Raw genomic sequence first — 14,053 nt, 5'->3', positions numbered from 1 at the left:
ATACGTCACCCGCGGGACGCATTGCGCGCGCGAGATGTCCGTTACCAATGTCGACATTGTCTCGCTTTGTGAAACAAACTCCACATAGCGATTCAATACTAAACAGCGACGGAGAACCCGATGTCCCCGTGGCTGAGCTGTTCAACCTGTTCCGCCATGATAAATGTGTGTAGCACAGCGGAACCGGCCAAACCAAGCAACGGACATGTCTGTGGCTCAGTGAAAGCCGTCACGCAATGGTAAACCCATGTAATATTGCGACACAGGTCATACATACCGAGGGTTAGTAATGGAAATAGGTCCGTTCGACCAGACCGTGTGCAATTAGTATAACAAGATCTACAACGGGTACACCGGCCAATCGGTGCACACGGTTATGAATAATTGGGGGGGGTGACATGGTACCATAGACACGGACAAAACGTGCCCATGTGACTCATCTAACATTCATACACGGTCAGGGCAGTTCCGTACACTGGGCGGACAAGACCAAACCCAAAGCACCACAGCAACACCCTGACAATCAAAGGCCTGTATGCGTAGGGGATATAAGCACCTGTCATCTGAACATCCCTGCGGTCACGACATATGCATCCTGGGCCATGAGCGAGGGGGAATAAGGAATGTTTAACATGCAGTACCGCACCTTTCCCAGCAGGAGAATGGATGCCTGTGACGTGCGTGAGTGCGGGGGGGGATATGTAAATGTACTTAAGTACCATGGGTATGCATATTAATGACACCGAACAGCTAACGGTAGTGGTCACAGTAACTGGCAAACGTGAATGCAGTCACGCTTTGAATTACGACTATGGAACATATAGATGTGAACGGTATGCGTAATGCGTCCATGCTGCAAAGACTGTTACATGTATAAAGTTGTAAGTGCGTTCTGCACACGTCCATGAACCGGATCAGACATATGTTACCCTAATAGTCACAACTAACACAAAACACGTAACCACACAGACCCAGTAAACATATATAAACAGAATACGGATATGCATGTGCGCCTGCGCGTAACCCACAATTAGGAAATGCGAAAAGTGTGCGTGTGTGATCCACTGGAAGCAGGGAAGGTTAAGGATGTGTCCTCCACTCATTTACATTCATAATTGTAAAATATATGCTTAAATAGTACTTACTGATTCCATGCTTTGGAATCGTAATGCTACAATTATACACATTGATATAAAATATCCTGATCAACACATTACATTCTAAGGTTTACTCACAGCAATTATCAACTATGTTTCAAGATACTGATTGTATTGACCAATATTGTATTTATATTAACACATTGTTGTCGTATTATTGTTTCCATGAAGTAATGTATGCAACACTGATTTGTATATGTCATGTTATAATCAAGACTTGTAGCACTGTCCACTTAACTATGAGCAGGTTTATTGATTATTTGACTTTAAACTGACTCTGAAGGAAGTGTATAAGGGACAACTATGTAATGCATTCCGTGCTCCGACGATGCCCCATGTTAGTAGGTGAAAGAGCTCAGTATCGTTTGACTGTGGAGTCTATGGTTTTTGTCATTGTCTGTTTTGGCTGATATATGTTCAATAATGTCGTTTATGAAGATGGGCAGGACGCAAGGTTTGCTGTATTTCCGCTTACTGGCACGTGGATATAGATAGGCCAAGTAATACATAATATGGGTACTCAAGCAGACATCCACGATTGGGGAACATACAGCGGCAGTCAAAACCACTGGCCAGATGGTGACAGTCCAACAGGTTCTACACTTTACATATGCACATCGGTGTCCATTGTAGGACTCCAAAAATAGTTGCGTTTACACCTTCGACTCGTTGAGATCGGCCAGACAGAGTGTCAGCCGTGACTACGGCACAGCTAGACATGCACCACCAGCGTGTTTAAGGTTGATGATACCTGTCCATGAAATGCAGGACATATGAACAGAAATCCCCAGATTGTCGTGTCCATAGAAGTGCCCACATCCCAGTCCCGCACATGAAGGATGTGTAATGCGTGGGGTTTGCAGCCATGGGATCCTGGGTATGCAAAATGGGGCTCGGTGTTGTTTGGCAGATAATCCATTGTCCCGCCCCGTGGGAGGGCTGTGGGTATAGCACGTGCCTTAGTCCCCACTAAGGATGCAAAGCATCCACTGGGTAATGCTAAAAGCAGGTGTAAAATGTGTTCAGCCCTACATCAGTGTCCAGTAGGCAATTCCCATGGATGGACAAGTGTACGACCAAGATGGCACCTATAACTGGACACCTGGTGGAATTACACAGCTGCGGTAAGGCATAACACAGGAAATACATTAGGGACTACAGTAGACACTCCCCATACAAAGTCAGACCACCGTGCGAATACCGGCGTACACAGCACTCGATCTGCCAGCAACAACATGAGGATCACTCGCTTCCATACTGCGGAACAAATGGGCGACCTGTGGAACACATACTAATGGCATACTAACAACCTCAACTACAAAGGTCATACGATGTTTCAACACTAGCGTTCCCGCATATAACGAACATGCTTCAATGAATAAATAGGGTATGCATGTTCTGTCTGTTTTATATTGACAATACAGTGGCGTATATGTCCTACTGGGCCTTCTGAGGATTACTTAAAGCACTTGCCAACCTGCAGCATTACATCAATACCATTTGGGTTAATCGTAGTAGAACATGGGTTTCGTAGCACAACATAATATGTGTAGTCAAACAGACATCCGCGAGTGGGGAACATACAGCAGCGGTCACAACCACTGGCCAGATGGACACAGCCCAACATTTTCTACATTTTACATATGCACATTTGTGTCCATTGTAGGACCCAAAAATTTCTCCTTTTGCAACGCCAACTGGGTGCAAGCGGAAGACCAAGATGAACTACAGCCGTGACTACGGCACAGCTACATATATGCACCGCCAGCGTGTTCAAGGTTGATGACAGCTGTCCATGACATGTGGGACATATGCACAGAAATCCACAGATTGTCGAGTCCACAGATGTGCGTCCACATCCCATTCCAGCACACATGGAGGATTTGCTATGGGTACTGTCGAGGGTTGCAGCCATGGGATCGTGGGTATGCAGAAATGGGTGTTGGAGATGATTGGCAGATGATCCATTGTCCCGCCCCGTGGGAGGGATGTGGGTACAGAACATGCCTTACCACCCACCAATACTGACAATCATCCACCGGAGAATGCTACATGCAGCTGTGAAATGGGTACAGCCCTACACCAGTGTCCAGTAGGCATTTCCCAAGGATGGACAAACACGGACAAGATGGCACCCATAATAGCAAGCCTGGTGCAATCACACAGCCGTAGTAAGGCATAACACAGGAAATACAGATGGAAACAACAGTAGACACACCGTAGACATCCATCCTGCCGTGCGAATCCCGGGCGTACACAGCAGCCAAGGTGCTAGCAAGTATGTGGGGATCACCTGCTTCCACTCGGCGGAACATACGGGCGACCTGTGGAACACATATTAATGGCACATCAACAACGTCAACTAGGAAGGTCATACTATGGTTAAAATATGGCGTTCCCACATAAATAACATACTGTCATGAATAAATAGGTTCTACATGTACCGGCTGTGTTATAATGACAATACAGTGGCGGATAGTTCACAATGGTACCTCTGAGGATTACTTAAAGCAGTTGCCAACCTGCAGTACTACAGTAACACCATATGGGTAAATTGTGGAAGGACACGGGTTCCGTAGCACTACATAATATGGGTAGGCAGACAGACATCCGGGACTGGGGAACATACGGCGGCAGTCAAACCCACTGGCCGAATGGACACAGTCCAACATGTTCTACACTTTACATATGCACATCGGTGTCCATTGCAGGACCCAAAATTTCTCCTTAAGTAAGTGTGGGCAGCATAGTGTGAACCAGAAGAGGTGACAGCCGTGACTACGGCACAGGTAGATATATGCACCACAAGCGTCTTCAAGGGTGATGACAACCGTCCATGAAATGCAGGACATATGAATAGGACTCCCCAGGCTGCTGCGTCCATACACGTGCGTTCACATCCCATTTCCGCACACATGAAGGGTGTGCAAGGGTACTGTCGAGGGTTGCAGACATGGGATCGTGGGTATGCAAAAATGGGTGTCGGTGTGGATTGGCAGATGATTCGTTGTCCCGCCCCGTGTGCAGGACGTGGCCATGGCATATGCGTTACTCCGCAATAATAATGCCGATCATCCACCGGAAATGGAGAATGCAGCTGTGAAATGTTTACAGCCCTATACTAGTGTCCAGTAGGCAGTTCCCATGGATGGACAAACGTACGGCCAAGATGGCACCCATAGCTGCAAACCTGGGGGAATCCCACAGCTGTTGCAAGGCATAACCCAGGAAATACAGATAGGGACTACAGTAGACACTCCCCATACAAAGCCAGACCGCTGGGCAGATACCGGCGTACACAGCACTCAATCTGCCAGCACATCAATGGGGATCACACGCTTCCATACAGTGGAACAGATGGGTGACCTGTGTAACATACCAATGGCACAATCTCAACGTCTGCTGGGAATGACATACGATGGTCAAACTATGGCGTTCCCACCAATGAAAGACATCCTTCGGTGAGTTAATAGGATTGATGTCAATAGACCATGGCAAACACCCAATGAACAGGAAAGACTTGCTGGCACCCTATGGCCACAAACCATGTCACACATAGGTAGATGGAACAGTCAACTTAAACATTTCGTCCACGACACGTCGCATATGGTATCCAAAGGTACTTCATAGACATGTATGCGCTATCACCCGTAGGCCCCGTGAGACTTACACATAACATGGAAGTATCCAAGCTTTAAATGTCCACCCTTACACTTCCATTTGTCACTTTCTATGCGAACAATGAACATGTAGCCACAGCATAGAAAGCACAGACGCACTGCTAATGAAACACACACATGTCAACATCACAGAAAGCATACTATGAACACACGTATTACATGATATTGTACTATGAAACACAAACAAACCAGCAACCTGCGGCAAGAATAGTCCCCGTAGTTCGACACAACACAAGTCTTCGTAACATTTAAACAGTTTATTAAAACATGCAACGTTTCCGTTGTTTCCACAACGTCTGCAGAAAAAAGCAAAGTCTAAGAATGTTCACAATCAACAATGTGAGTCTTAACAAGAATTTAAGTATCACATCGTTGAATGTGAACAGTTTAAGAATTTGCTTTTTCAGAAGAAGTTGTGAAAGCAACGGAAACACACACACACACGGAAGGGACGGGAGACGAACCTACGCCTATCTACATGAACTCACTACAGTATGAAGCATTTACAGAACGCGCTACCGAGTTTACTGAAGTGAGCGCTGTCAGAGGCATACTTGTAGGCTGGTGGCATCACCCGCAAGACAATAGTTGGCAATAGCCAAGGTATGTGTTGCGGAGCGTCTAAAAGCATGTTCAGTCGCAGAGGCAGCTGGAAACACACACACACACACACACACACACACACACGGAAGGGACGGGAGACGAACCTATGCCTATCTACATGAACTTACTACAGTATGAAGCATTTACAGAACGTGCTACCGAGTTTACTGCAGAGAGCGCTGTCAGAGGCATACTTGTAGGCTGGTGACGTCACCCGCAAAACAATAGTTGGCAATAGCCAAGGTATGTGTTGCGGAGCGTCTTAAAGCATGTTCATTCGCAGAGGCAGCTGGAAACACACACACACACACACGGAAGGGACGGGAGACGAACTTACGCCTATCTACATGAACTCACTACAGTATGAAGCATTTACAGAACGCGCTACCGAGTTTACTGAAGAGAGCGCTGTCAGAGGCATACTTGTAGGCTGGTGACGTCACCCACAAAACAATAGTTGGCAATAGCCAAGGTATGTGTTGCGGAGCGTCTTAAAGCATGTTCATTCGCAGAGGCAGCTGGAAACACACACGGAAGGGACGGGAGACGAACTTACGCCTATCTACATGAACTCACTACATTATGAAGCATTTACAGAACGCGCTACCGAGTTTACTGAACAGAGCGCTGTCAGAGGTATACTTGTAGGCTGGTGACATCACCCGCAAGACAATAGTTGGCAATAGCCAAGGTATGTGTTGCGGAGCGTCTAAAAGCATGTTCATTCGCAGAGGCAGCTGGAAACACACACACACACACACACACACACACACACACACACACAAGGGACGGGAGACGAACCTACGCCTATCTACATGAACTTACTACAGTATGAAGCATTTACAGAACGCGCTATCGAGTTTACTGAAGTGAGCGCTGTCAGAGGCATACTTGTAGGCTGGTGGCATCACCCGCAAGACAATAGTTGGCAATAGCCAAGATTTGTGTTGCGGAGCGCCTAAAAGCATGTTCATTCGCAGAGGCAGCTGGAAACACACACACACACACACACACACACGGAAGGGACGGGAGACGAACCTACGCCTATCTACATGAACTTACTACAGTATGAAGCATTTACAGAACGCGCTACCGAGTTTACTGAAGAGAGCGATGTCAGAGGCATACTTGTAGGCTGGTGACGTCATCCGCAAGACAATAGTTGGCAATAGCCAAGGTATGTGTTGCGGAGCGTCTAAAAGCATGTTCATTCGCAGAGGCAGCTGGAAACACACACACACACACACACACACACACACACGGAAGGGACGGGAGACGAACCTACGCCTATCTACATGAACTTACTACAGTATGAAGCATTTACAGAACGCGCTACCGAGTTTACTGAAGTGAGCGCTGTCAGAGGCATACTTGTAGGCTGGTGACATCACCCGCAAGACAATAGTTGGCAATAGCCAAGATTTGTGTTGCGGAGCGCCTAAAAGCATGTTAATTCGCAGAGGCAGCTGGAAACACACACACACACACACACACACACACACACACACACACACACACACACACACGGAAGGGACGGGAGACAAACCTACGCCTATCTAGATGAACACACTACAGTATGAAGCATTTACAGAACGCGCTACCAAGTTTACTGAGCAGAGCGTTGTCAGGAGGCATACCCCTACGTGGGTGGTATCATTTGCAGAGGCAATGCGCCCGATCGGGAGCTAGGTCAGAGTGCGCAGTCACGCAGCCTGTTATCATCCCAAGGTCGCCATACAGTAACACGTTAGTGCTGCAGTCGGGAATACCAAGTAACTACTGATCAGTACATCACTGCCTACTGGGCATGCTCAGACACTTAGACTCGGCACAGAGCAGACATGCATACACATGGTGTGACGGCATGGGTGGCGGAATGTGGACCGTCGTGTGTGTCCAGCCACACAACAGAAACCTGGCCATGCCACAGACGTGGCCGTTGCGAAGGGGATACAGGCATGCACCCGGGGTATAACTGCAGTCTGCCGCGGTGTGCACTGTGCTGTGTGTCTATCTACACAGCTGCCTACTGGGCATGCTCAGACACTTAGACTCGGCACAGAGCAGACATGCATACACATGGTGCGACGGCATGGGTGGCGGAATGTGGACCGTCGTGTGTGTCCAGCCACACAACAGAAACCTGGCCATGCCACAGACATGGCCGTTGCAGCGGGGAATATCTAGGTGCAATTAACCATGTGTAGGACTGGCCTACAGTTTGTTGCATGCTACAGACAACCCTCCCAAACACAGGCTACCTGCACAGATGTCCTGAGGACACTGGTGAGTGGGCATGCTCTCACAACAGCACCGTCTTGGGTGACATGAACCACCCATACATAGACTGGGAACATTAGCCATGGCACAACACACTACGCCACCGGTCACAGGTGTTCTCACACCTGGCCACTGTTAAACAGCCATGCACCATACATACTAGGGGGGATGTCTGACAGTTCTGCCCATCACACATGGTGAGGATATGCCCCACACAGGATGTACAGCCCTCAATGGTGATGCCAGACCGTATAGTGGATCCACTGGTCATCCACATCCTGTAGCCAACACCGGCATTGGGGACCTAAGTGATGATCTCTCCACAACAAACCACACACATCATACGACCGGTGTGGTACCCTACAAGTCCTCCATGCCAGTGTTGAACCCAGGCCAGACCGGCAACCGCCTAACGAATGCATTCTCTGAGCACCCACATGCATGTCTGCAACAGGCAAACATGATAACATCAGGACCTTGTCCACCACAGGTAGGCACATGGTGTGGTGGACCCCAGCCACTGACTAGCTGTACATCAACAGTTGGAGCTAATACATGACAGAGCAATGTCAATACCAGGGAAACCATCTCCCATTCATACCGGCGTCACCATACGGCCACACATACAATCATCCACGGCCGCTTGTGGGAGTGGTACTGCAGAGGGCACATGAGACAACCATAGGGCCTTCCTTAACTGTGGTAAGGACATGGTTGGGGCACACAGACTTGGCTGGAAATGGTCCAGAATGGTACAACGGTCACTGCACCCACAGACATTGTCTGCAAACCAGCGGACATGTTCCATGCATACATCCCACCCCCAAGAGGGACATATCCATCCCACCAGAGTGTAGCCTCTCAAACATCTCATATGGCCTGGAGTGATCCCATATCTCTATGGCGGTTGACACAGCACCAATGGGCACCGATGGTGTCCCTGGCTGTGTGCTACCCATCCTCATTGAGGGCCTCGGCCCACACATGCGCCACTGTGTCATGTTAGCCTTACTATGGGCTATGTCCCCAATGGATGGCATATGGCATCTGTGGTCCCACTATGCCAGGGTAGTGCTCTTATGGACTGTAGACAGCCACACCCTATCCGCTTGACAAGCCTTGTCTGCAAAGCTGTGGGAGGTCCATACAGGTGCCCATGGATACAGACAGCGGTGTACAGCCAATACCGGAACATACCCACAACAACATAGTCAAGGGCGGATCCTGCCTCCCGAACCTGCTCGTCCTGTCTGGAGTGGTCACCAAGGCCATTGATGGGGATACGTGGGTTTGCACACAGTACCATGACCTGGTGGGAGCATTCAGAGCACACTACACATGGGACTCATGGAAAGGCTCGCCAGCATACATGTGGGGACATATGTCACCCGATGCTTCTCAGAAAGGTTGGAGGTCACACCACACAGGGTTGGTGTTCCTGGTGCCTTGTCACACTCATATCTGGTCTCCAGTGGAGGCCCACAGGGCTCAGTCCTGGGCCCCTGCCATATGGCATTCGACCTTCCAATGTGCATGCAATCATAGGGGGATTGTGGCAGACAAGGTATGCAGATGACTACGCACCGGCCACCATACCCAACACCCCATGTGACATGGACATCCACCTAGGGCGTCATAGACATGGATAACTGGTGCCAGAGCCATGGCCTGCTACTACATGCCAGAGAAGGTGCAGACCTACCCAGTGTGAAGGACATGTTCGCCCAATGTCACATGTAGGTGGTAAGCCATTCCAGATGGTGGACATGTTCATGGAAATGGCTACGACACCTGTCGTTAACATCTGTCAACACACACAATGGCAATGTGGGTGTGAAGACATTCCACTGTGGCCTCCTGGTCTGGAAGGAATCGCATCGACATCAGGGGTGTTCATTGTACCCCTGTACACATCACACACCAGAGCAATGACTGCGTACATTGGCACATCTGGCCTGTAGCTAACCTGACGCCTGCAGCACTCGGAAGGACCGCAAACGTTACACAAGGCGGGATGACGGTGCTAGGACATGTGTCACAAGCTGCACAACCAAGGGGACTCCGGCTGTAAACCTTCACAGCACATCTGCTCTGTGGTGATCTGTGCCTGGCATACACGGCCATGTCTGACCTGGGTGACATGGGCATATTCCACTTCCTAGGCACCAGGCAAACACGGGCACAGAAGCGACTGTCACACACATCACCACAAAGATGACTGTGACGTGCTGGGGGAACAGGGTCAACGGCCGGAGACCCCCTACAACACATAGAGGAGTGCCAGCCCATGTGAAGGAAAGGCACTGACTGCCTTCGTCCAGGAGTAATAATGACATGTGGATGTGTGGATATAGTTATGCGCCAGGCATCATCTGTGTGTCAGTGCTGGATGAGGGACTGGGGACTGATGGATGTGGCATCCCCATCCTGAGGGGTGTTAGCAGCCACACACAGTCATGCTAGGTCCACACATGTCGTAGGGCACATACCCTGTTATGTACATGTGCGCCTATGTTCCTATGTAGGGGTCCATGCCGAGTGCGGGTACCTGTGCTATGCTGATGTTGCCAGACATGCCTGTGGGTACCCCACGACTACGCATGGGGAACTAATTACAGTGCTCCCAGTAGGCACATGCAAGTACACCATCATTGTCATACGGGTTAACTGAACCAACATGGTGCTACACATGTAACCACCACACATACTGTGTACACAGATCAATGAATGCTGCACCTGTCCTGCATGGTATGTCTGCTGCATGATGTCAGTGCACAACCCACATCACATACACACCTGTCACCAGCCATACACACACACCACAACATACACATCACGTACTATGCGGACCCAGGTATCACATACACCTCTCACTATCTTGTCCACCCTGTGCATCAGAATATGTTTGCATAACCATGCACAGATGGTGTAGCTCACAGTTATGCGGCAGAGACTTCATCATATGCATAGGGTGATATGTGTGCCACAGGCATAGGCTGTACCAATGGATGACATCATGTGTGTGTGTAAGGGCTTGTGCATTGACTGGGCATGTCTGTGTACATTGCATGTGGGTGTGGTGGAGCCCTACAGTCGTGTTTGCTGTGTGTGGGTTTGTGTGTACACAGTTCGGTCATCTGTGATGCCTACACGGGGTATGCTTGGCAGCCCCAGACTGTACAGTGCAGGTGTTACGGCTCACTGTGTCCGCCTGCCGCGACGTGACCCGTGCCTGCCTGGGGTCGCACGGGCACGACCGGGTGTAGGTACAGACAGTCCACTCTCCGATGTCAGATGTCCGCTGGAAACGTGCCCACGCCGGGGCCATCCAGGGCCACGTCCACGTGGCCTGCTCTGTCCTGGTGTGGTCGGTGTAGTAGCAGCTGCACTGCTGCTGCTACCAGCACTGGGTGGGTGGGCATGGGAGGTGGCACGCACACGCTGACCTGCACCAAGTGGTGTTGCTGGCCTACGCCCACGTGCCCTATGCCTCACCCCTACCTAGTGTTCCTGCACGGACAGCCCACGCTCAAGGATGGCCATGCCTCGGTCGAGGATACCAGCCATCTCACCCAATCTCCTATCCAGAACATCGGCAAGATGCTGTTGGGCATTCGCCAATGCCTGGATGTTTTCATTCAAGGAATGGATTGCAGACCTCTGCAGCCTCTGCCCTTCCTGGTTCTGCCATTCGGCACGTGCCTGCGCCGCCATTACAGTCTGGAACATGCGTCTGGTTATACCAGCTGCTGCACCCTGTATGGCAGGTGTATGTCTAGCGGTGCTCCCCCTACGAGCAGCACCTGCCACATGCCTGCGTGGCACTGCACCAGTCATTACACTGGCAACATCGTGTGTACCCACACCTTCTGCAGCCACCACACATTCCTGCTCGGTGCCAACAGACGCTGACTGACCGTCATCTATGGGCAACGGTGTTGGGGTATGTGTCGGCATCCGAACCATGTTCAGGGATGAAGGGGTCGTAAGTGTGATGTTCTCCAATGGCAGAGTGTCTGCCTGTGACGACCCTGCCTGTGCCTCATGCACATGGTCATCACCACTAGTATCTGTGGGGACACTAGCATCAGCTGGACCGCAGGAGGGGAACTCACCTACAGCACCTGTCAATACAAAGGCATACCGTCAGTTACAATACAGACACACACACACACACACACACACACACACACACACACACACACACACACACACACACACACACACACACACACACATCATGCATGTGATATTGCAGGTGGCATGCAGCATTCACACACCACAGACCAGTGAATGTAGACCAGACATTCCTAGTGGCAGTATGCACACTGCCCTGGTGGGAACAGTACAACAGGCAGGTGTCTTTTAGTAGGCATGCAGTACACACATTCATGGTAGTTTGCATGCATCGCCGTGATACACCGTGTGGCCACGGGTGTGTTGACAGTACACATGTCTGCCGACACTATGTCATGTACACCGCATACATGTGTGGTATCATGTGGACATGTGACGATGGTGTCCCACTGCATGCAGCACATCACAATGGCTGTCATGGTGCAGTGTTATGTGTACAGTCTACAGATACAATGTATGGGTAACAGGGATGTCTGTGCAGGTGCGGTTGGTGTGAGCTGTGTACATAGCTGTACAGTGTGGAGTGCGGGCACTGTGCCACTGCACAGTAGCAGGACACAGTTATGTTTCTGTGTGATGCGTGACCTGGACGCATTACATTGCCATGTCTGTAAGTCAGTTCAGCCGCTCAGCAGCACGTATGTGGTGGATATTGGAGGCACCTGTAGTAGCTGTGGAGAGGCATTCCATGTCAGTGGTGTACTACATCGGATGTCCAGGGGAGCCACTACAGTGATGAGCCCACTATGTGTGTACAGGGTGCAACGGTGACTACCCACTGTGGATGTACTGTGTGGCAACATGCCTGTAGGTATCGACCATGGCCTTGTCTGTCTGGGTCATTGACAATTGTGTGTGGTGGACATCGTGCACATGGCCCTGTGGTGGCCCATGTGACATACAACCATACTAGTGTGAGGTGTCACATTCCCTACAGATATGCAGACAGTGTGGATGTCTGCTATGTCGTACATAGGTCATGTCATGGTGTGACAATGTTGCAGCCGGACATCCACGTGCATGGGACATGGCATGTGCCATGTCACAACGTGCACCGATGCAGGGGCATAGGTCACATTGGTAACACCTGTGCTCTGGCAAGATCACAGCTCACTATGTGGTACTGTGTGCATACTGCAGAGGAATACCGATGCATACTACACATGCAGCCATTGTGGAACACCTACACCATTGTATGCATAGCTGAATGCACGTAACACACCAATAGGTCGTGTGGTGTCATGCCACTCTACGCTAACGGTTGTATCTACTGTACATGGGTGGTGTGTGTGTCGGGTGGTGCAACCTGTATACCGTGACTGGGGCACACACAGGTGTGCATGTCATGCCTGGACACATGGGGAATATCAATACACCATATCATGCCTTTGACTAGCAACAGACTTACCTGCAACAGACCCTTGTGTTTGCGACCGCCAGACGTACCTGTAAAGGGATGACACAAAGGTATACACATTATCCATTACTATCGCCACAGTCAGCAGTGTGCATGTCACATCATGCATCTGTGAGTTAGCATGTGCTATGCACATGTCTGCTAACACAACATAGCATACTGTAGTATGCGTCTTGTGTGGCCATATACCTGGCATGTATGGCTATATTATGTGTTGTACTATGACACCCACCCCCACATCACTTATCATACAAACATGCAACCCTGACTTACCATGCAGCTCCAAGCTCATAGTTCGGGAGACACCCACCTCCACGATGGACGCATGGGTTTCTGCGTGTTGTTCCGTGGGTGTCCCCAGACTGGCCAGGAGCTCCTCCGTGGCTGTGAGTGGGGGCTGGGTTGGTGGCCCACCACCTGTCCCACGTTGTTGTCTGGCGATTGCAGTGGCACGCTGTCTTGCATGCCGGATCAGGTCTGTGCAGTGCCTGCGGATCTGCTGATAAGTGCGGTTGTATCCGCCCAGGCTGTTCACCCTCCTGCACATCTCCTTCCACATCTCCCGTCGTTCCTGTGCCTGCTGTGGCACATGACTAAATAACATGTCATGATTACTATGGAGGTATGGTATGATCACCTCCTCCTCCTGTCGATGGAATGCAGGAAGCCGGGATCGTGGCATTATCTGTAAGACATAATGATGGTGGCAGGTCACATTTACACTGCTGTGCTGGCATACTGTTGGAGATACATTGCTATGACAAGTACGACATCTGCAC

Source organism: Protopterus annectens, chromosome 6.part0, assembly GCF_019279795.1.
Source record: "Protopterus annectens isolate FY-2018-M chromosome 6.part0, PAN1.0, whole genome shotgun sequence".
Classification (NCBI taxonomy): Eukaryota; Metazoa; Chordata; order Ceratodontiformes; family Protopteridae; genus Protopterus; species Protopterus annectens.
This window is presented reverse-complemented; position numbering follows the sequence as displayed.